Here is a 25,974-nt window from a genome sequence, read left to right on the forward strand (position 1 = left end):
GGCCCCAAAGGGAAACAACCTGCGTGATATCAATATAAACATAATCTTGCATCTTTTGAACGGCACCTTCTAAAAACTTGACATGATCATGTTTCACTTCATAATCCTCATATAAATAAAACTGGTCAGAATAAGGCTCTGCATGAATATTTATCCATAGTTACATAAGAACTGTCCTTGGCAGTAAATTCAGGCTATGATTTTTATTGTGCCCTTATGAGACTGCTAAAATGAACATATGAGTAAAGTTAAGCCTATGCCAAAGGTTTTATTTCAGCATAAGCATCATTCTTTTTTAAACTGAGTCAGCTTTGGGAATTACATTTTTGGGTGGGAGGTGAGGTGGAGTTTATACTTAACACTTTCCCTGTTAGTAAACCTTGAAATATATGGTCCCAAGTCTGCCTCTGATTGCTTGAATCTTTCTTGTGTATTTACTTTTGCTTTCACTCTTATTGATTTGATAAAATAAACTGGAATAATTATGTGCCATCAAGTCATTTTTGATTCCTAGTGACCACTGAGATAGATTTTCTTTATGATGAGCTATCCCTAACCTGTTTTTCAGTTCTTACAACACTGTAAAATTACTGCTGGTTATCTTCTTCTGTTTCGTTCAACCTTTCTCACCATTAGAGCCTTTTGCAGAAAGCTGGCTCTTCACATAATGTGGCTGAAGTAGGATAATTTGAACCTAAATATTTGTACCTTGAATGAGAACTTTGGGTTGATTTGCTTGATGATCTATTCATTTTCTTGGATGTCCACAGTATTCTGACAAGTCTTCTCCAATACCTAACTTCAAGAATACTCTTAAAAGAGTTTTGTTACTACAGGTAGTCCTCAACTTACAACAGTTCATTTAGTGACCATTCAAAGTTACAACGGCACTGAAAAAAGTGACTTATGACTGTTTTTCACACTTATGACTATATCCCCATGGTCACGAGATCAAAATTCAGACACTTGGCAAATGACTCATATTTATGACTGTCACAGTGTCCTGGGATCACGTGATCACCTTTTGTAAACTTCTGGCAATGGGGAAGCCAGATTCACTTAACAATTGCAATGATTCACGTAATAGAAATTTTGGGCTCAATTGTCATAAGTCGAGGACTACCTATACTCTTCCTATCCAACTTTTGGTTCCATGGAATACTGATATATGGAATACAATGACTTGCATTATTTTGATCTCTGTAGGTATAGACATACCGTGGCATTTAAAGATCTTTTCCAAGTATTTCATGGGGAGCAGGTTGAGGATACCAGTCACAGGAATATAATCTTTATTCTTTCCCAAAAGCTCTCCTCAAGAGCCATGTTTTCATACTGTGTCAAAAATTTAATAGGTGGGGTAATCTGAATATTTAAGGATAAGCTATTCCTTTGGGGGGGGGGAAGCAGGAGAAGAAGACTCAACAAGGACCCTGCAAGTAACATTTCTTCAGAGCTGGGACATTCAGAAAATCTTTTCCTCTTGATCTTATCAGATAGATTCAATGCAGAGCAGATGAGCTTGGAGATATCAGACTTGGGCTCTCTAGAACTGAAAGGTAACAACCAGGACCTCAAATTGTACCCAGAAGCTAACTGACACAGGGCCACTCTGATAATATTTGTATTATATGAGCGAGCCTATGTATACCCATAACTAACACAGCCACTGTATGCTGAACCAGCTGAAGTTTCAAAACTAGAACAACTATTTTATCTACTTTCCCAGGATTCACATACTCAAATCAATTTCAGCTGTCATTTTAGCCATAAATATCCAACTCAAAATACAAGTAATTTTTTTTTTTATTCCAGGGACTGGGCAAATTCACTGCAATAGTTATGCAGTTGATTTTCCAGCTCAACGTCCCTTAATAAGGCTAGTTTACTTTAAATGATGCCATTAGGCTATCTACAGATCAGTAAGTGCAGAGAAGTAACTTACTTTGTCCCTCTTACTGCCACAATGCAAGCTTGGATTTGAATCTGGATACATTCATTTCTCATTTTTTCCTCAGACATCCTCCTTTGCTTGTCACCATTCAGGTGCTTCCTTTCTATTCCTTCTATATTTCTCATCTCTTCCTCCAAAAGGCAACTCATGGGAACAATTAATTCACACTTCATCTCCAACGAGCAGCCCTTCCAATGACAAGTGCCTCTTTCTCAGTTGTCATTCCTAATAAGGTCATTCTACAGCCATAGTTCTAACCATCTGCACACCCTTTCATCAATTAACCATCCTTTCTAATTCCTCTCAGCACCATAGAAATTGTCCTCATCCAAGTCTGATAAGTGGCTGTCCAAGCTGATCTTTCACTCCTGCAGAAAACCCAATCTATTATCCTCATCATCCTGACCTGACCTGGCTGACCTATCATGAGCTCTTTCACTAATTCCATCAATCAATCCATCACATTCTATTCTGAAGCCCAAACCAATTTATATCATCCATCTCTTTTCTTCAATTGCTAGTTCCGTTTCTTCACATCTCTGCTTTGGAAACAAAATTCTCATTATAGTTCAACATCTTGTTTCCAGGTCAGCATTTGCTTGCCTATAAGCTGTTTTTTGTAATGGGTTTCCTGTAAATTACTGCTCTAACAATTGCCAAATGTAATATACTTGACTAAGGCAGCCACAACCACCAGGAAAACTTTCCTTAGGTACTGGCATAGCCTCAGATGTAAATGATATTCTTTCATGGCACAATGCTGCAAGTCTCAGATCTTAACAACTGACTGACCTTCTAGCTAATTTCATTCCTTTGCAGTCACCACTAAACTACAACTACCAATCACTTTTGAGTTTTCCAAGATGAACCTGCTTTTCCCAGCTGAAAATAATCAAGGTAATCTTCACCTTCTTCAAACTTCTTCCTCAGTCTTGTTATTCTACTTCTATGCTTGCTTTTCTTTTGACCTTTACTTCCTTCCATAAACATATTCTAATTCTAATCTTAAGGGTACTTACAAAAGTACTCCCCCCATCATTTATTTTAATCCAAAATTATTTTCTCTACCAAATTCCCTCTCTTCCCCATGTCCCTGTGTTCTGATGGTATGTTCTTGGGAAGGATGAGGAAAAAAAACAACAAAAACAAATGTCAGGAGTGTATAAAAGTATATAACTCCAGCTGGGTCACCCAAGGTGTGAAGTTCATCTCAGCTGCCCAGCAAAAGCAAGTAGGCACCTATATCAGGAAGCAGTGATACAGGAAAAAGCTAATGACTGCTTCAGCAACAACAGCAAAGGTACTATTCATACTGCACTTGTGAGAAAGCAGTGGTAAACCACTACTATATATTATTAAGAAAACCACATGGATAGATAAGATAAAGTGATTGACAATGTAATGTCAGATGATAGTCTCGTCAGGTCAGATGACACTCAACATATTACTGGGAAAATGCTGAGCATCTTTTGGAGTTCTAGTAGAGTGTATGTTGCAGATACATTAAAGCCTTTGGGGTATCTAGTTGCTGATGTTATCATGCAGGGGAGAAATCCAAAACTGTAGATAGAATTATGCCCAGACTCAGTTTGAATTGGGTGGCCTGAAAATCTGAAAAATTAAATTAAATTACAGAGGGGAACATGGGAACATAAAAAGAATGAATATGGAAAAATTCATCTGCAGTGAAAAATGAAATAAATTGATCATGCATTGACATTTTAGGCATCTGCAAACTGAAATAGACTGCAATTGAATATTGTCAATCAGAATGTTCTCTATTTAGAACACAATAAAAATGAAGGAATAGAGTTTCTTTCATAATCAGAATGATGTAACAGCCTGTTTTAACCTATTCTAATTCATATTTTATTCACATATTAATAAATCACTTAATTCATGTATCTTATTACTTAGTATATAGAAATGGCTATGATGTCTTCTATTTATTGGAAGAGCCTTGACTGTTAGTTAGCCATGCTTGTTAGGCACAGATGATAGCAATAGATGAAAACCAGACCAACTGCGTTCTTACTTATGAATGCCTGCTCATTAAGGTAATTGATAAGACTCCGGTACTAAGTTACTTAGGAATGGCCAATGTAGCAATGCTGTTAAATGCCTTAGTGTGCCTTCTAATCTCTACTTGAACTATGTTTCTGTGACTATTGAGAATATAAGTATGACATTGTTTTTCATGATCAGTTAATTATAGTGATGTATATTGTTCAAAATTGTATATAATGGGGTCCATTCCAAGCATGGGTGTGCCCACTTTGGAACTTACTTCCAGGCAATCTTCCATTTGCAAATCAAATTTTTAATTCTTTCTACCTATTTAATGTGATTATTGGGCTTGCACACTGAATAAAAGGACCAAAGATTTCTGGAAGAACAAGAATGGATATAGAGATTATAGTACTTGGATGTAAACTAATCAATGACCAAATAACTTAAAATTCACCTACAAGTCTTTAATATGTTAGTTATTCTAGTGTATGCTCCAAACACTGTTGCAGCAAAAGAGGAAGTCAATGAATTCTGTGGTCAAATTCAGACATAGTCAAAAAGGTCAAAACACCACCTGTCGATGGAATGGCTCTGAAATTCCAAAGCTGAAAATAGTAAGTAAAACATAATTGGTTAGTATGATCTAGGACAGTGGTTCTCAACCTGTGGGTCGGGACCCCATTTGGGGTCGAACGACCATTTCACGGGGGTCGCCAAATAAGGCTGTCCACAATTTTCCCCCTTTTCTTTGGCTACGCCCCTGGCACCCGGTGATGTATAAGTGGTTGGGGGTCACCACAACATGGAGAACTGTATTATGGGGTCGCAGCATTAGAAAGGTTGAGAACCACTGATCTAGGAAATAGAAATAAAAAGAGTAATGATTTCTTCATAGATAACATGATCATCAAACAACCAAAGTGATATCTGGACATCACTAGATGAGCTAAATAGAAATCAAATTAGAGACAAGAAGTGTAAAACAAAATAAAAACAAAAAAATAAATCAAGTTAAAAATGGGAGACGTAATTAAGCTCTTTTCTATAAATATTAATGGATTAAATATATCAAGAAAAAGAGTTTAGACGTTTAACAATTTAAGGAAATTGGATGTAGATGTGATGTATCTTTAGAAAGTTTATATAAAATAGGATTATAGAAAATTACTAGAGAAAGTAAAATTTAGAAACATTATACACAATATTAGCATAAAACAAGAAAGGAGGAATTATTATATATGTCAAAGAAAAATAAAATAAATATACTTGGATGAAAAGGGGTGAATTTTAATGTTGGAAATAGTATTAGAGTAAAAACAGTATATGCACTAAATAATATGAGAATATTTGTATGATCACCATGCTTAGATGGAATTCTGGTCGAATCTTATAAAAAATATGAGTGTTACTACAATGAATAATGTTGGATTCCTAGTACGTAGTAGAATATGAAAGAAGGAAAATGTAAATAAGAAACAATGGGGCAATAAGGACAAATATTTCAAAGAAGAAAGAGGGGGGAAATGTAAAGAATAGAAGAGTACCGTTACAAACTGCTGTTAACAAAAAAGGATATATTACGTGTGTATGTGTGTAATGTTTGTTGTGTTTTGTTTTGGTCTAAAATAATAATTAAAAAAAATCAAATTGACTACATCATTGCTAAAAGGAGATGGAGAAGCAAAATTGTAGTATCAAAAACATGGTCACGTGCTGACTGTGGAACAAATAATGAACTCATCCAGGTGCAAACTGCAAGTTAAAGTAAAATGGAAGAACAAAGCCAACTAGTTCCCACAGTATGATCTTGAACATACAGCCACCATTGTGAAAGAGAACATCAGGAATCGCTCTGACATTCTGAGCCTAATTTATAAGGACTTGGAGAAACTATGAAATGGAAATTGTTAAAAGATCAGTGTGAAAAAAAAAAGCTTGCCAAAGATCAAGAAATAGAAGAAACCAATGATGTCACAGCAGAAGATAAAAATTGCCACAAACAGAAGAAAAGTGAAAACCAAAGATATCAAGCAAGAATTTAACAAAGAATTTCAGAGAGCTGATAGAAGAGACAAGAAACAATATTATACAATGCTCAAAAATGGAAACAGTGATAGAAAAATAAGACAAGCCTGTCAAAAGATTTATGAACTTAAAAGTAAGCTCCCACCTTGAAACAGTATGCTAAAGGATACTGATAAACAGATATTAACAGATTCAAGAAAGATCAGACAAGATGGAAGGAGAATACTGACATTCTGAATAGTAGAGATGTCAACATTCAAGATATCTTACAAGACATTTCTTAGGAATCTCTAGTAGTAGATGTTGAACTCCCATCAACATTCTTGGTATTACCAAATTTGATAGCTATAGGAACTGATAGAATATCTATAGAAATGTGGCAGGTAATAAAAGAGGAAGCAGTAAAGTTTCTAATCAAGTTATGCCAACAAACCAAGAATGAACCAGCAGTTGACAGATTGGAAATGATTATTCTATATATATATATATAAAAGACTTAAAGTATTGTATGCAAATTAATATTCTTAATTTCACACACTAGCACAATCATGCACAGGATCATCCAATGCAGATTAGAGCACTACATGGAAAGGAAGATGCCAAATGTGCCAGCTGGTTTTAGAAAACACCATGGAGCAAAAGACATTATTGATGATGCATGGTGAATAATTAAGAAAGCAACAGATTACCAAAGCCAAGTCAATACATGCTTCATTGGCTGCAGAAAGGCCTTAATGATGTTATCCATGTCAATAGCAAGCAAGAATCCCAGAAATTCTCAGTATCCTCATATTAAAAGTATACAAAGTTTATTCTATAGGATGCCACAGAATAAACAGAACATAGAAAATAGAATGGTTCCAAATTTGCAAAGGACTGAGACAAGGTTGAATATATTCTCCTTGTTTATTCCACCTGTATGCTAAATATATATTGAGGGCTGCAAGATTAGAAGACGGGTGTGGTTTAAAATTGGAAGAAGAAATATTTATTTATTTATTTATTCATTTATTCATTTATTCATTTATTTATTAAATCTGTATACCACCTAACTTCTAGGGACACCAATACTTTGCACTATGCTATGCTATGATACTACTCTGATAGCTGAAAACACAAGTGATCTGCAAAATCTAGTAATGAAGTCAAGGAACACAAGGTAAACATTTAATATAAAGATTAAATAAGTAAGATTAAATGTAAAGGAGATCAAACTCATGACAGGAAGAACAACAGCCACCCTTAGAATTGACAGTAAAGTTCCTAAAGTGGTAGATAGCTTTGACCTTTTAGGATCAATTTCAATAGTAAAGGAAACAGCAATAAAAGAATATGGCATACATTGTGGAGTAACAATCAAGGCCTTGGAAAATATATTCAAAAGCCATAACACATCTATACTTACAAAGATCAAAACTGAGTAGGCATTAGTCTTCCTTGTGGGATATAGAAGGAAAAACAGAGCTTGTACTTTATTTTGTATTGGTTCTTATTTTTGTTCTTAAAACTCAATAAAATATATATAAATCTAAAAGAAAAGTTAAATAATGATACCTTTGAACTTTAGTACAAAGAGTACTATGGATAGCTAAAAAAATAAACAAATGGAATGTAGAACAAATCCCTCCACAGGTCTGACCTAAGACACAGATGAGTTTTGCATTTTGGACACAGGTGAAGACCCAGTCCCATTAAGTCCATAATGCTGAGAAAGATGGAAGAAAAGAAAATGATTAATAGCAAACTGGATCCACTCAGTTATAGCAACAACAGATGCTTTCCAGAGAAGAAAACACAAATACAAATATTTCACTTATAGGTAGGTTGCGAAGTATTAAAAGGATGTGTTGCAAACAGGGTAATCTACAGATTAAGGACAGGTAACTATTTTGTAGTCAAGCCCATGATGTAGTATTGTATTTTTGGCAGTTCCCCTCCATTTGGAAAGCCTAACTTTTAAAAAAGATTTTAGACAAAAGCATTAAGGCCTGAAACTCATATGAATAATGTGCTATCCAAAATTGAATATATATACTCAGCCTTGGCTCAGCAGATGTTTTATCAGAACATAAAATGCTCTTAAGAGAAACAGATCTGGACCAATAGCAGCTACATATCTTGCTAGTTGTTAATACATGGCTGATGAACTAGTTCCAAATATCAGTCAAAGTGATGCTGCTTATTTATGTTTAAAGATCTAAATCGGTTTCTCTATCTCTCCTTCCTCCTCACCCTGTACTTGGAAATGATATAGTTAAAACTTATAGTTAAACTTCCTTTAAATGTGCTGAGATCTCAGTATTTTTTGGGGGGGGGAGGGGGGGAGAAATCTTGCATGAACCTATCCAAAGAATGAAAACATCCTGAATGATTTCCTATCTTCTCACCTTGCAAGTCAACAGAAGAGAGGTCAAATTTGGGGGTCAAAATTGAAAGGATGAACTCAGATATAAGTATATAAGACTACTACCTCCATATTTTGAACAAGTAATCTCTTTTGAGTAGATTACTGCAGTGCACTCTATGTGGGGCTACTCTTGAAAACTGTCCATAAATTGCAACTGGTTCTGAATGTCACAGGTTGATTATTCAGTGGAAAAGCTACACATGACCTCATAACAACAATTGTGAAAATGCTGCAAAGGGTTTCTTGAGAGCTACTGTGCCCAATTTAAGGCAATAACAACAGTCTACAAAGCCTTACAGGTATTTAAAAGACTGTCTTCCCAATACTATTAATTCACACATTAAAATTAGCTTGGGGCAACTGCTTAGGATTTCATCTGTAAGTGTGGAGGCCAGATAGGTCTTTCTGATTAACAGTATTCTAATTATGGTACTCTTTAAGCCTTAAAGACATGATTACTTACTCTGGACCAATCTGCCTTCATTTTGTCTATTCTTTTTCTTTTCTATTTTTTTAACTGATGTTTGTTTATTTGGGGCATTTATTGTTTATAAGTGTTATAGTTTTACTGTTCTCTTGTAAATGATTCTTCCTGGAGAAAAATAAATGCAACTCCCCCACCCAATAATGTATAAATCAGTGATGGGCAGTGGCATTTTCTGCTGCTTGATACTTTGTCATGATTGTGCTCAGAAAAAGGATCTGCAAAAGAAAATGGCTGAGATGTTGTTCTGGTCCTGATGCCAGTTAGACCCAACTATGGTCATTTTTCCTTGTTTTGTCCTTCTAGCAAAATAACTGCAATGTCTCCTACAAATGCAGCAATTCCCCCCCACCCCCCAAAAAAAGAGTAGTTTTGGATTCAACCTTAAAGCTGAGGAGGACTGTAAAAGCCTTGCCCTGTTGTGCCATTGCTTTATGCTGGGATCTCTCTAGGGAATCTTGCCTGATGCTGTACAAGATGCCCTTTGCACACTGGGCAAACAAATCCTTTTAAAAGAAATATTTGTTGTCATTCAAAAGATTTGTTTCTTTTGGCAACTGATTTTTTGAATCATGTGTGTGTGTGTGTGTGTGTGTGTCTGTGTCTGTGTGTGTGCTATTTTGACTGGTCCTGCTCAGCCAGCTAAGACTTTTGAAATGCCTATTACTGTTCTTTCAATCAGTTTTCTTCTTCTTCTTCTAGATGTAATTAATTGCCTAAGTTACCTTGTCATTATAAAACTCACTCTGAAAATTTCCCAGAGCAAAAAGCAAAGATTCTTTCTGTCTTATACAGAAATCATAAATAGGCTTACCCACTTAGGATTGTTTCTGGAAGGAAACATGTCCTGGCCTGTCAATTGAAATCTCAGGGGACATGGCTTGATGGAAAAGGAATAGAAGAACCTTGCCTTACTCAAGAGTTGAATTCTTATGAGGGGTTATTAGGTCCAAATATGCCAAAAATGGCTTATGGCCTAGAGAAGCATACACCATAGTAAACAGTATGGTGCGTTGGTTTGACATATTGCAGATGGAAGGACCCAAACTGTTGCGTCCTTTCTTCCAAATGGTTTGTCAGAGCAAAAGGATAGGAGAAAATATAATATTTTCATAGGTTACAGTTCTTAAACAGGATTCCCGTTTATCTTTAACAAATGCCATTCTTTTCAGCACAACTGGTGTTTTTTTATTATTATTATTTCAGAAGTAGATGTTCTGACTTTTTATCCCTGCAAGACGTGTGGCTACTTTTGCTTACATTTGCTCAAGCGTTTCTCTGGAAATTGATCCAAGGTATGAGCATGTTTCCTAAGGTGTTCTTTCTCCCTGGTCATTCCTCCCGCATTTGATGTCCTCACCCCGCAGAATAAATAGAAAAAAAAAACTATACATAAGCATCTTTCTGCCCCCCCCGCCCCCCTCTCATTTTACTGGACAAACCCTGGCTGGCTGGCTGGCGAAGCCGTTGATTCATTCCATTTCAGCGGCCAAGGACTCTGCTCGGAAAGGCTTAAAGCCAGGATGCTGGGCGAGATCGCCCTTTACCGCCGCCCGCCCACGACCCAACGCGCGAGGGTCTCCTAGCCGGGATGAGGAAAGGGGAGGGCGAGGAGAAGGCTGTGGCTCCGCGAGAATCAAACAGACAGGCGGCGGCGGCCAATCAGCGCCGCTTTCCCGAGCTGCGGAAAGCAAAAGCGACCCAGCAGCTTAGGAGCTTTTGCTTTGGAGGTAACCCAGAGCTTGGACTCCTGTGCGCCTCTCGGTCGCGCTCTCCCCGGACTGGGAGCAGCTGCGCACAGGGGGATACAAGTCTCCTTCTCTTTCCTCGCCCCTCCGTTTCTCTCTTTTCCCTTCGCTTCTCTTATAGCCCTTAAAGTTCCCTGTCACCAGTTAGGGCACGCCAGCTAAGGTAAGGCTTTGAAATGAAACGACCCTTCCCCCCTTTCAACCCCCCAAATCTATCGATGCATTTCTTCCCGCGGTGGGGCAAAATGGGAGGCTGCCGTTTTAACACAGTCCTTGCAATGCCAGAGAGCAGCTTTTTTTTTGGGGGGGGGAGCTTGGGGCTTCGGCGACTTGAAATTTTGGCATAGCCGTGGTGTGTCTCCCTTCTCCTCCCCTTTCCTCTTCCTCTCTTGCCTTTTCGCCCGACAGCTGCTGAGAGCCTTACCCTGGTCTCGCGACTTCCCTCGGTTGCGGTGGTTTTGCTGAACCCAGAACGTTTTTAGTGCCAGCTTACCGGTAAAAAAAAACAAAAACAAAAAAGAGGAATAGGAAGGGGAACATCCTCGCCCGAGTGCTGGGTTGCGCGTGCATGCATTTTTGCCTTCCCCCCCCCCTCACACATACATGAATGTCAGCGGCAAATCTTGGTGTCGCTCCTCATCCTGGGGAGGGGGGTCGTAGACCCCATGAAGTGGGGATCTCAGTCAGATCCGATAAAGGATAAGAGGACGCAGGTGTGGAGTTGCCGCTAGGAAAGCGGCGGTTTGCCGGTCCGTGCGTGGAAACGCAGCCTCCTTGAGTCCCCATTGATCTTGGTTTGCGGGTGCTGAGTCCCCCCCCCTCGCGCGCGCCCTTAAAAAAATGCAGCGAAGGGGGATGGCTGCCGGGAGCGCCTTCTTCCTTCCAAACTTTCTATGCCTTTTACTTCTCCCGGACAGAGAAGGGCATTGGGAAGGAAATGGGATGCAGTTAGAAGCCTGCCCCATTTTTGCCACAGGAAAAAAGATGATACGTGCCAAGACTGGGAGGGGGAACTGTGAGGGGTTGGCGGAAATAATCTGAAGGCTCCGAAGAGAGACACAGAGGCAAGCAAGGATGTCCGACAATCTTTTTGCTCCTGATACCCGTCTCAGTTGAGTGTTTTGGCCTGGAAAAGGGGCCAGCTGTGCTCTTTCTAAATCGCCAGTCTTAAAGAAGCACCATACATACTGGAAGGATTTTTATATGTGCATAAAATTTCAATTTATTCCACACATGAAGGTGTTGAAGGGGAATTTGCAATGAACAGCAACAGAGTACTATGTTCATTTTCCTAATTTGTATGTGAAGTCATAAAGTGGTGATGTTCTCAGGTGGTGATATAACCAATTATATTTCTTCCCCTGCATTTCAAAGAAAGCCAAATGATTACAGTTTAATGAAGAATGGACTGGCTAACTAAATTTAAATATATTCAAGCTAACTAAATTTAAATATATTTAAGTTCCACTGAGTTCAGTGAATAACATTCAGGCATCTACTTTTCTTTTTCTAAGTATTGGAAGGTAACAGGGCTTAACCTTGCTGGATTGTATCTTCAAATTAAAAATGATTGCTAGGGAATAAATTTTCTTTAATTTTAATAAAGTTACTGTCTTAAATTCAGTTACTAGTCAGAGCCCTGTACAAGGTGTAAACATAATTGAATAGAGATTCTATTCACTTTTAGGAAGCTTTTGCTATATATTTAGAAATCTGTCTCAAGGCTGGATCTATCAGCACTGTGTTGCCACAATCTGTCTAGATTCCTTCCCTCCCTCTTTACAAGAGATATGGGAAGTGATTGCTAATAATAATGTTGCAGGTATAGATTTTACTCTGTTGGTGATACTCAGTGCCATTTCCTCAATATTCTTCTTCCTGTTTGTCACCTATATATCTATACAACTGTGCCAGTATAAGTTCTATTTAGTATATTAGTTCTGGCATTAAAGGTCCTGGCAAGATTTTTCTTGGAGGTGTAAGCCATTGCATAGTTACCTGGAACAAAGTTGCACTGAAGTCAGTTAGATTTGCTTAGAAGTAAAAAAAAAAAATGTATTGTGTGATGAAGCAAGATGCAATAAGAACCTGATTATCTCTTTTATTTGAACTTGAAAATATGAGTACTGCCAACACACACACACACATACACACCACACAAATATGAATCCTTTTCACAGGTGGTCATTCTTTTTTTTTATTTTGAAAGCCCATTAATTTTCTATAGTTGTAATAAATTATTAATAATGTTTGTAAACATAATGTCTGTGTGCATGGGAAAATATTTTAAATATTTAGTTTTGTTGTAAACTTTTCAGTTTCCTTCCATAAAGATCTGGCAAAGTTGGTAGACTTGAATATCATTGTTTTTTTGTTTTTTTTTTAGTAATGATAATGGTGGATATCTTAAGACCACAAAATGATCTTTCATTACATTAATATTTGGTTTAACATCAGACCTTGAATCATTTTGTTTTGCTATTTTTTAAAATTATTTCTACCCAACCTTTTGTCTGTATACTTTCAGGAGGACTAACAGTGTAAAATATTGTTTAAAATATCCTTTAAAAAAATAAAAAGGACATACAGCAATACCATCAGCATGATATCATCAAGCTACATACTCCTAAAACCTTTCAATTGCTCATTGTATTTCCAAAGGCAGGTATTAAGCAAACCAGTATTCTAAAATTGGGTGCCATGACTAAAAAGGTCTCCGCTGTTGTGTATCACTGGAGAATAAGAGCCAGTAGATAAATGGAGTGGCTGGTTGAATTCAGAAGGTTATACTTGAGTGAACTTTCACTTAGATGGAAGTTAAGATATAATTGTGGAATTGTCTTCTCCATGTTTGTTGAACAAATGACTATTTTCAGCTCTTAGATGATTAACACTTTGTAAAGATGACATGAAACTTACTATTGGTGATTGGAATTGTCAAAAATGTTGATGTAAATCATTACATTGTTGAAGATGAATCAAAAAGATGGTGTAAGTACGGTGAATAACTGAATAAACTTACACAAATGTTACTTTACAACGCACAAAACTTTAGGAAAATCAGAAAAGATTCCTACTTTTACTTCATTAATAATAAAGTGCAGTATCTGCTTATATTAATAAATTGTAATGGGGAATACATAAAGGTTCACTTATCTATTTAATCACATTTGTATAGCTACCCATCACACATAGTGACTGGGTGGTATGCATAATAATGAAGTATGTAAAATTGTTAAAAAATAACCAATTTGGACTAAAATTAAAAACAAGATAAAAGATAAAAATGGCAAAAAAAGGAGTGCCTTCCATTAACCGTCATTCAGTCATCTCACATTTTGCAAGTTAAGATTTGTATGCTTATCTGGGTTGCTGTGAAATCAGAGAGGCAAGCAAATAAGTCAACTGCACAATTATATACATTACGGTAGGAATCTTAAACTGAGATGTAGTCTCTCTACCACTTCTAGGTTTTAATTCATTTCATCGAGGTATGTGAGAAGATGATCTCAATTTAGAAGTGAAAGAGGTTGGAAAAAAATCTCTTCAAACTCCATATTCAGTGGCTCGTTGATTAAGTCATTGTATATTGCTTTTGAATATTAAACAGAGATAAGTTAATTGGATATCACTGAGTTGAGTTGGACTGGTGGTTGACAATTTGAACAAATCCTATGTATGTCAACCTGCTCCTAATGACATTTTTCCAAGGATGTTCATTTGGTTTCCTTAATCCAATTATTTCATCCATTGTCTTCCCCTTTTACTTTTCACAACCTTGCCAAGCACTGTCATTCATTCATTCATTCATTCATTTTATCCAAAATATATGAGTGTTTGCTTGCACTAAGGAAAGTTAGCTTGTTGATCATAGTCACTGTGGCTTCATCAAGGTGGTAGGAGATTCCCATTTTAATTATTGGGAAAGATCGCTCATCCCAAGAGTTTAATGGAAAGAGGTGAGCATTGAGAAGAGAGAGTAGAACCCACCCTAATGCATTCATATATGCATATACAGTATGTGTGTATATAAATGTGAGGTTCAGGTAGTTGTTAGGCTGAGTAAATAGTTTTGTAGCATTATAAATAGTTTTGTAGTATTCATTTAATAAATGAATAGTTTGTTTTAGTATTCAGTAAATAAAGTTTTATAGTATTAATTTCAGTGACACATATACAGAGCATTTGAAAACACCCTTTGCTTGCATTCCTTTCATTAGAGTAATTGAGGGCCCTTTTGTTGTTCTTATCTCCATGTGTGGGGGAGAAAATTCATTGTTATTCCGTTTGGATTACCCAGGTTTTTTTGGATTTTATTTTATTTTATTGTATAAGTGAAATCACTCAAGAGTTGTTGGAATTGGGTTCCTAGAAAATTTAAATATAAATAAAGTTGTCACAGCTGTTTCAACTGATCCAGAAGTAAACCAGCCAAGCTCTGTAACATTGCTGACCTTGTAGGAACACCATGTTTTGAAACTACATTCAGTTTGATGCATAATCCTCATGTGGAAACGTTCTTGGTCTGGCAATTCAGATGAGTTACTGAAAATGAGTGCTGAACAAAGTGAGATATGGCTAATCATAGTATCTGTCAAGTAAGCCTGGCTAAAAATAAGGGGAAAAAAAACCCCAATCATTCTCCAGATCTGTGATTGATTGATTGATTGCTGGATTCTATGATTTGTATACCACACATTTCAAAGTGATTGTTGATGGTGTTTGGAATTGTGGCCTGTCTGGTCAGCAAGTGTGGAAGAGTTATTTTTTTTCTAAAATAAATGCCCATTTTCTTTTAATGCTAAACTATTTTAAGAAGTGGGTAGCGGTGTTTTTTTTTTACTTTTTGGGTAGAAGTGAAAAATATGTCCTTGCTTATACAGTATGTGTGTGATCAAGCATATATAGGTAAGTATGAGGAATTCTAATATACACTGAAAATACTTTTCATAGATTGTTCCATGGCAAGAGAAAATTTGCTTGACTGGAATACAACATTTTTAAACATTGATATATAGCATTAGCAACTCGAATTACTGACTCTTCCAAGTATAAAACCATAACTTACGAGGAGAAAAATAAATTTCAAGCATGTGAGCAGCTCTACAGCAAGATACATATTGGCCAGCTTATTCAACAGAAACATTTATAGTCATGAGAGAAAATAACATTCATGTATAGCTGTACAGGTGTAAACTCTGAAGTATGTGTATCATTATGTTCACTGGAGCTTACTGTATAGTAGGCTGTTTAAGTTACAGCCTAGTACGGATTACAATTGCAGTCCACTTCATGTTTATTTAGTTGTAAGTCTACAAAATAGAGTAAAACTTGCTTCCAGTTCAGCAACCATAGGATTATTCTGCAAATCTCTGAGGCTGTCCTTTTAGATTTCACACATACATACAGTATATACACACACACACACAGAGAGAAAACCCCACACATTCAACTGTGCAACAGTATATGATATGTGCAAGTCACAACACAACATCCATCTGCTATATCAATGTACTAACATGACATGATTATGTAGATCAGGGATCTTCAAACTTGGCCCTTTTATGACTTGTGGACTTCAACTTCCAGAATTCTTCAGCCAGCGTGCCTGGCTGAGGAATCTGGGAATTGAAGTCCACAAGTCATAAAAGAGCCAAGTTTGAAGACCCCCGATGTAGATACTTGGTGAGACAGGCTTGCTTTGTTTACTAGAATTTCTGGGGTTCATTTGGATGCTTTCAGTTTATACAGCAAACACTCCAGGTCCAAATTTAAGAATTTTGTAATAGTTACTGTGAGGCAGAATGAAGAAACTTCATTTTGTCATTAGACTTGTGTTAATGGAATTATTTAGTCTCATTAACTGTTCACTATTTTGGTGAGTAGAAAGAATTTGGGGGATTATTTTGTTAGTTTTAGGCAGGTACATGTAATTTTGGGGTGATCCCACCCCACCCGCCCCACAATTCTTGCTGTATTCAGGACTCAAAATGTCTTGCTTTACTTCTAGTTAAAATAGATTTCCTTCCTTCCTTCCTTCCTTCCTTCCTTCCTTCCTTCCTTCCTTCCTTCCTTCCTTCCTTCCTTCCTTCCTTCAGATTCAAGGAAGCTTACAACAATAATAGCTGTATTACACTTACCTGGGTCCAGTATACATTTGTTTAATAACTGTGGGAACCTCCACTTGATACATTCCCCACTTTTTGCAGGAAAAACATTGTAAGTAGGAGATGATGTTGCAAGGAAACAATGACTTGTACTATTTGGTTTGAGGATTAGGTACAACTAAGTTTTGGTTAATATTTTGATAGAGTGTATGCACATCTGATCCTTTTCATGTTATTAGTCATCTAGAATACTGTGTTGGTCTAGGAGTGAGCAGATCTAGTTTTAGTCCAACTTGAATCAAAGGAGTGAGTTTGTTCTAATTAAAGTTTCTTACAAAGTTGTTGTAAAAAGAGGTAATACCATATGTGCCATTTTGACTCCTCAATAAAGGGTTGAATGAATGAATGAACGAACGAACGAACGAACGAACGAACAAATAAGTGTGGGCCTAGAAACCAGGAGAATGAGTTCTAGATTTGTCTTTGGCATGAAAAGCCAGCTGGGTGATTTTTGGCCAATGACTCTCAACCCAACTTGTTTTGCAAAATTGTGGGGAAAATGAGATGAGGAAGGAGTGTTGGTATGTGTGCCATTTTGAGTTCTATATGAAAAAAGAGATAAAAAAAATTAAAAATGAATAAATAACTGCGGAGCCAGTGTTTTAAAAACTGGAGTTGGTTTTGGTGAAGAGAAAGTATGAGGACCAACATGTGATAACATGACATCCATACTCCTCCCTCCCTTATTTTGCTTTAAAGGCTTCACCCTTCAAGAAGTCAGCCTTTTAAGAAAAGATCTACTGTAACTAAAGCTAGAAGTGTGGTGGCAGTGGTAGAAAATGTGAGAATAAAAAAATTGCATGCCAGAAGAGCTAAAGGGCAGAGATGGAGAGTGATAAGATGGACAAGGCAGCTCAAATCAGATGAATCTGTCCAAACAGCTCTGCAAATCCAACTGGTCCAGGCATTAGCAAAATTAAGAGGAATGGAGGAGAATTTCATTAGAGTCAAGGAGTTTGGGAAAGTTCTGAACCAGAGGCCAAGTGCTAACAGACTTAAGGGGCCCAGGTTTGGCAAGTAATGTAAACTCAGATGTTGGTCCCTTCAGAGCCTACGTTTGAAAAGTTGAAGCCAAGCCAGAGGGAGACTAGAGCTGCAGCAGTCACCTGGAAGGCCTGAAGCTTCTGTACCCTTCAAGAGACAGAGCAGTGACATAGAAGTGACCTTGGAGCAACATGGATTGGGGGAAGTCCAGGAGCAAGAAAAATTAAATAACAAGAGCAACAAAGAGAGAAATAGTGAGTACAGAATTAGAAATAAAGTAGAACAAAAGATAAAATTAGAAACATTATAAAACAATAGTATAATTCTAGAAGTAACTCTTTGGTGTGTAAACAAATCTTTATTAATAGTGAAAATATCAAGGCAATTGTATGCATCTGACTTTTTTTTAATAAAGTTTTTTATTAATAAAACAGTTAAAACAAAAAAGGACATAATGTGTTGTTCCAGTGTATATAATCTGAACAATTTGCTCCTTATCATACATATAATTCCTAATCTCTCTATATATACATATTTTCCTATATAATACAGTCTCAAATTTGTTTCTCTATATACTACCATGCAGTTTTATATACCACAATCTTAACACTAACTTAAAGCCCGAGCAGTTCTCCTTGACTCATACCAGCAATAAAATTTGTCCCAGATTTCAAAATAGACCTTTTCTGTCTTGTCCTTTAATTCCATAATAAGCCTATCCATATCAGCACACGATAAGATTTTATACAGAATCTCTTCTTCTGTTGGAATTTCTTTGTTTCTCCAGTTTTATGCGTAGGCCAATCTGGCAGCCGTGAAAATATGTAACATTAAATAAAGTGCCCCTTTATCTTATTTCGGCATGGTAATATCTAGTAAGAGGAGTTCCGGTTTTAGCTCTACCTTTGTCATGTATGCATCTCTGTCTTGACTGGTGCTGTATCACAAAACAGACCTATAACAGAGAGAATATTTTTTTTCTTTGGTAGGACAGTATTTAGTAGATATTCTTCTATATTTCTTGGGATTTCCCCAGGTGGATTGGAGCCTCTTTTATAATTAATGGCCTTGTTTCACAGCTAAGATAATTAGCACAGAATCTTCTGAATCTAGCCATAGAATGTTAAATAAATGAAACCTCCTCACTGTAGAATCTTGGTAATGTATTTGAATGGCATGTATTTGGTGCAGATAATAGAGGAAAACTACTATATTCATAATCCCTTCTACAGGCAGTCTGCCTAATAGAAGCGATTCTGATCCTCCAAACAATTTTTATATTCATAAGCAAAGCATTCACCTGTTTTTCTGTACCATGTTGATTTTTGAACCTGATCAAAGCCTGGTCTTGATATAGTGAAAACAATATTATTTGATAAATTTGATAAATCTAGTCTATTCAACTTTGTTTTCTTCTGATGACTGCTTTTGCTGGATCAGAATGTGAAGGACAGAACAGAAATAAGTACCATCTCAATCAATGGCTAGAGTCAAAGTAGGTACTTACATGAATGGTGATTTGTGTTCTGTTACCCAGACTTTCTAGGAGAACATGTAATAGGAAAAATAGATTGCTTTATTTGAACTGAAACATTATCCATTAACAAAGCTAATGGGATTTATTAAGCAAGGAACTAAAGGGTGTAATGGGACTGCTGAGATAAGGAGCTGCATTTCCCAAGAGCTCCTGACATGACCTGAGATTGACCTTGAATAGCTTTGTGGTTCATGAAAAAGAAAAAAACGAAGAGGAGAGTTAGAAAAAGAGAGAAATTTGGGCAGCTCAGAGAGAGATTTGGTTTGTTTTGAGATGTGGAATGAAAGATGACCATTAGCAGATTGAAATAATAATAATAATAGTAATAATAGTAGTAATAATAATGATAATAATAATAATAATGATAATAATAATAATAATAAAGTTGGAAGGGACCTTGGAGGTCATCAAGTCCAATCCCCTGCTCAGGCAGGTAACCCTATACCATTTCGGACAAATGGCTGTCCAGTTTCTTCTTAAAAACTTCCAGTGTTGGAGCATTCACTGTTTCTGGAGGCAGGTTGTTCCACTGGTTAATTGTTCTAACTGTCAGGAAGTTTCTTCTTAGTTCTAGGTTGCTTCTCTCCTTGATTAGTTTCCAACCATTGCTTCTTGTCCTGCTCTCAGGCACTTTGGAAAATTAAGAGGATAGTTCTGGGAAATTGTTAGGGAAACTCATGGTACAAGGTACTACTTTCTACAAAAATGCTACTAAGATAACAAGTATTGCAATCTGATTTAGATATTTATTTATTTGGTTGTTGCAGTGATACATTTCCATTATTATGTGATACTGCCCTTCTCTCTGACCTAGCCTATTAACTACTTGTTTTTAACATTAGTAGCACTGTAATTGCAGAGATAAGGCAGCCAGAGGTGCTTATGCTTCCCTACCTTTAGTATTGTCCATTGTCCTACTTAGCCCTCCAATAATTTATGCTCACACTAATTGGAAGTTAAGATGAAATGTAGAAATTGTTACTGGTGATTAAGGATTTCCAGATATGAAAAAAGTAGCAACAAGATATAGTATACAAAAGAGTTGAAAGCTATATGTATTAACTGAATTTTGGGAAAGTATAAAGAAAAAGCTTAAATGGACTTCAGAATATGGTAGAGGACAGGAAGACCTGGAGGAACATTGTCCATGGAATCGCGATGGATCGGACATGACTAACAACAACAATAAAGGAAAAAGAAAATGTCTGAATTTATTCTAGGTACCAGAAAAATATTAATGCTGTCTGAATCTTTGAAAGAGCTGCTTTGCATGGGACATTAAAGCAGAGATGCAATTTGCAATATTTATGCACTTGCTTCAAAAACTGCAACTCGCTGTTGCAAAGTGGGTGTTCTTTTCCACCCAGTAGTAGGCTTGAGCTATTCTTTTTTTTTTTAAGGCTTTGTTCCATGGAATCCCATACCACTAAGTGGCTTTGCAGATAGAACTGACATTTAGGAAATGCTATCTCACTATATAAGTTTGAAAATTGCTGCTAGCTAAATAAAAATAACATGCAAACACGTCTGGCTTGTTATTCTCTTGAGGTAAGCAATATTATTCAGGGTACAGAAAAGGCGTAAGGAATATTAAGCCAAAACAAAAACCTAAAAACAAAAACAACAAAAAAAACCTAAACGGATGAGATGAGAGAAAATAGAAAAAAAAAGAAATGCGGCTAAAACTGATGCATTCCAAAATCATTCACTATACTTTGTATATTGTACCTTTCTCTCCTTGTAAGCCATTCTTGCATTCCCCACATTCTGTTTCATAGCAGAAGATCTCATTAGCTTCATTCAGTTACAGTGTTCTTGGATTTCTCCTTCCTTTGGATCCATTTATTCTGCCTTCGTATATTTGTTTTGTTAATTGGTTTTAATTTTCTCTGTATAATAAAACTGTACTTATTCCATATTGTTTGCTGACTTTTCCATTCTATCCATGTTCATCTAGCACAGTGGCTTCCAACCTTTTCTGTACCCCGCACCCCTAGAACGCTTCTGACATATTATCACACCCCTTACAAAAGTTTGAAATAACGGCAAAAAATTATGCATATACATTATAATTTTGCAAACCCAAGTTTTCGCACCCCTTGGAATATTGTCTCACACCCCTGGTTGGGAACCCCTGATCTAGCATCTATATATTCTTGATCTGTTCTTTTTTTATTCCTTTATCATAGAAACTGTTTCAATTACATTGAATTGAATTACATTCAATTTACCGTATTTTCCGGCGTATGAAATGACTTTCTAAACCATGCAAATCTTCTCCAAAGTCGGGGGTCGTCTTATACGCCGGAAAATACGGTAGTTTTCTGTTTCTCCTGACATATTTATCTCTCATTTCTATATAACAAAGTGGGCAAAAGTATAGCCACTTCTGCTTCTTTCAACAATTCCTATCAAGAGACCACATTTTATCAACTTCTGCTTCTCTTGAGAGGAAGAAGAGGGAAGTAGGGAAGAGAAGAAAGGGAGAAAGAAGGTAAAGAAGAAGGAGTATGGAAACGGTGAAAGGGGAAATGGGCGAGCAACACCAAAGTTATGTGTATGTATTTATTTCATTTTGTTAAAAGTGTATGTGAGTGTGGAGGGAATGTATGTTAATATCTGATAAGTATTACGGTATATGTATGGGGAAGAGTTTGGAAAAATAAAAAATTATTAAAAAAAAAACTTCTGCTTCTCTTAGTTGCTTAGTAATTATTCCAAAAAGTTAAGCAAATTAATCTACTTGCTTTATTTTTTCACTATTTGTAACTTGGAATGTTCATTTTATTCTGTCAAACACTAGTGCTCAAATCCATATTCCTTTTTTAAAAATTAATTTTACTGACGGTGTTTTTCAACAGTTAAAAACAGTACAAATTTCAAATTAAATAAAAAGAAAGAAAAGTAATATGTGAAAAACAAATGTTGAAAAAGAAATAGAAAAAAAAGATTTTAAAGAAGAGACTTCCAGTCTGGTTGGAATTGGTTATAGATACATTTATATTTTACCATCCTTCTCTCTCTTTCTAAGGTTATATCATAATTTCCTTCTTCCTAACAGCTGTTCTTTCTAATATTCAAAAGTTTTTCTCTTTTTAGCAAAAAGACCGTAAGAAGTTTCCAATGATGAATAAATATAGCTATTTTTCTCTAATCATACAAGTCCATTTTGCCATCTCTGTTAGTTCTGTAATCTTCACCATCCAGTCCTCAAATATGTCCTTTCCATTTTTGCACATATGACACTCTTGCAGCAGAAATCTTGCATAAAAATAATTTTACTTTTTTCTAGTTGATTATTCATAATCCCAGCAAAAAAGTTCTGGTTTCAATTGAATACTGATCTTTAAAATTCTTTGTATTTGTATTTGAACCCAAAAACATTTGCCTTTTTTACAAGTCTACCAGACATAATAAAATAACTTTTCATGTCCACATTTCCAACATAAATTTGAAATACATTTATACATCCTAGTAATTTTTTCTGGAATCATACATTAATGGTACATCAATTTATAAAGATTCTCTTTTAATTTATAACATAATGTACATCTTAGTCCTTTTAACCAGGCATTCTCAAATCTAAATTCCTTTTTGCATTGTGCAGTGCAATATTAATTGCAAATTATTTGGATTCTCAGCCAACAATACAATTTATCTGCATATAAAATATATGTATGTGCACATTCCCAAGTAACTTGGGATCATGTGTACACTTATCCAGAAATAAATTAAATAATTAATTATACGTCTTTGATCAAGAGTCTAGTCATAGAACTAATCACACATCCTTGTTTACACTCCCTATTTAAAGCTTAACTGTTTTTCTGTTATTTATTCACATGCATTCTTTACTGTGACATAGACTGATATAATCATACTCAACACACTAAAGCCTATTTACATTATCATGCATTTTGCTTAAATTAAGAAATGCATAATAAATAATTTACTTTCTCAAACTTCATAGATTTCTCAATGACATACCTTACTAGCAACAATCTGGTTTCTTTTTTTCTGTTGCTTAATATAAAGCTACATTGGACGTCCCAAAGTCTGTGCATTGTCACCTTTCATTATCTTCCATTCAGAATTCAGGCCTACAGCTTTTTTGGTGTATTTAATAAATTGATTTCCCTACAGTTTTTGCATTCGCTCTTGGCCAGCTAAACACTCAGAACATTATTACAATTTAGCAGCTTAGCTCTGATTCTGATTGACACCTTACAAGAAGAGTAGAATCAAAAGATAGTTTATACAGGAGAGTAATGCATGGCTTTCCATCTAGAGGAATGACTGTTTGTATTTATAGCTCTTAAATTAAACCAGCAATTATTTCTCTTGTTGATGTATAAGTTTAATAGATTTACAGTAGCTTTTCTTTTAGACCAGATCTCCGTGCAGCTAGGTTTAGGCTTGGGATTATCTTTTAAAGATAGTGGGCTTTTTAAAATATATATATTTTATTATTTTTTTACAATAACAATCTTTAGTGCTTGGTAAACAATATGTTGTCTGGGTTCATATATTTAACAACAATCAATAATAGTTAATTTCTATGATTCCATAATCAACTTACTAGTTAGTGATACATTTCATTGATCTTCTCTTCTTCCAATGGTATTTTTCTTTTACCAACAGTGAGTAAATACAATTCTTAGTACTTTCAATACATAAAAAATTGAATATAAACATTTTTCTAGTGTTTATATAAACAGCATTAACATTAGTGTATAACATCTTTTCTAATCATCTTACATTTTGGTTGTATTTGCAAAAAGTCATTTTATTAAATCACAATAGTTCCTGTTTTCGAAGTTCTTGTTTAAGCTTAGTTTCCACTCAATATTCAAAACATTCCTGTAAATTATAATTTTCTCAAAATTAATTACATTTAAATGTCCAGACATTTTGCTCACATAAGCCATCCCAGTATTTTTACATTTCTCATATCATAAAAAAATACTATACTAATTATAAATCACATCTGTCTTACTATAGAACCCGTTTATATCCAAAATTTATCCATTTTTTAACCATATTCAAACAAGTATTTAGTCATATAATACTCCATCTGGTAAGTCAAGTCATCTGATCTCTTAAATTTAATCTAGCCTTCTTCTTTTGTCAAATAACTTTCCAAATCAGTGTGTTCAGCTTGCCAGGGAATTCTTCCTGTATTTTTATGAATGTTATTGGGAATGAGGGAGACAGATTAGGTGGGGTACTTTTGAGGGGGAGTTTCACCCATTTATATTCATTAAAAAGCTGCCACTTTCCTTCTCCCTCAATTTCTCTTTTCATTTTTTGTCTCACAAACTCTAGTGGTTCTCCTGGTGTCTCTATAGTCCATTTTATTGGATGTTCTTTCTTGTCCTATGGTTTATTTTGATATCCTGAAAGATAAAATTCCTTTTCCATTTCCAATATTATAACAGAATCTTGCAGATTTTTCTTTCCCTGTGCTGAGCTGTAATTCCCTTTGTTTGTAGCCTACATCTCTGAGTCACTTTCCTCTGGTTTGTGATCTATTGTCTGATTTATTTGTTCATTCTTTGTCGTCATTTTCTGAGATTTTTTTTTAGCTGTGAGCTTAGGTTAAAGATGTGCTCATTTGTGTCATCTAAATTATTTTTAATCTCATCATGGTTTGAAACAATTGTCATTTGAAATAGTTGTAACATAGCATGCATTTCTTCCTGGAAGATATTTGCCTTATCTTGATGTATTACTCCTGTAGCTTTCTGATGTTCCAGGCTGATGTTCAGAAAAGAATCTTGGGTGTGGTTTCCTACCACTTTTAGTTAAGTATACAACATCCATTCTATCTCCCCCCTCAAAATAATCTTTCACAGAAACCATAATCCCTATATATTAGGGGTGTCAAACTGCCAGCCATGGGCCAGATGTGTCATGCCGAAACCATACCCACCCCATTGCCGGCAATGGAAAAAAAGTCACAATATGTTGCAACACATCACATGAAGTTGCGAGTTTTACACCTTTGCCGTATATTAATCTTATCCAACCGGCCAATCTTAAGATCGAAATAACAAGATCTTGTATAGTTCTTATCTTTATGTATGGCCTTTACAGTCCAATGTGTTTCCAATTGTCAATCCACCACTAAAAACAATATTTTATAACAATTCTTCTGCTCAGGGGTCCTATAATTATCAATCAGCCAAAATTGCAGTCCAAAATGTTCAATTGCCTAATAGCAATTCAGGAGCTTAACCCCTAGAAGAGTATTCAAAAGGCACGGTTTTTCTTTCTCTACAAATAATTCTTGAGCCTGAAAATCAGAGCTCAGTAGGTTTTATAATCCAAGAAGGTCAACAATTTTTATCACAATTGTAGTTCTCACTCTATAGTAGATAGCCCAATGTATTTTCTCTCCTTTATTCCCAGCTGTTCTCTGATTTGCTGAGAGTCACTGAGGATCAAAGGAACAGGTTATCTGTTTCTGGGTGTCTTGCCAATTTCTGAGCTAAAGCAGTTATAATTTTATACTCTAATCGACCACTAGATGTCAGTAACTGTTCTTTTAAAAGAGAAAATTATTTTCTTGTAATTTTATTAATATTCTTTCAAAGGGAAGATCTTAACAATTTCTACAATTTTCAGGTTTATCCAAACTATAGCTTTATATTGAATT

General features: G+C 35.7%; 1 protein-coding gene across 7 annotated transcripts in view; it reads left to right on the forward strand.

The window, feature by feature from the left end:
• Positions 1-25,974, forward strand: part of CDH18 (cadherin 18) — a 605,479-nt gene that overhangs the window by 352,076 nt on the left and 227,429 nt on the right. For 3 of the 7 annotated variants that reach the window (XM_039346753.1, XM_039346760.1, XM_039346759.1), the window contains exon 1: positions 10,397-10,791. The exons of 1 other annotated variant lie outside the window; for it this stretch is intronic. The gene's annotated coding sequence lies outside the window, so the exon portion shown is untranslated. Of the gene's footprint in view, positions 1-10,396; positions 10,792-10,985; positions 11,124-17,730; positions 18,034-25,974 lie in introns of those variants that run through there. 3 more of the 7 variants (XM_039346755.1, XM_039346756.1, XM_039346757.1) reach the window with 3 other exon arrangements.

This window comes from Crotalus tigris, unplaced genomic scaffold, assembly GCF_016545835.1.
Source record: "Crotalus tigris isolate CLP2741 ecotype Arizona unplaced genomic scaffold, ASM1654583v1 scf7180000018018.2415403412:4055106, whole genome shotgun sequence".
NCBI lineage: Eukaryota > Metazoa > Chordata > Lepidosauria > Squamata > Viperidae > Crotalus > Crotalus tigris.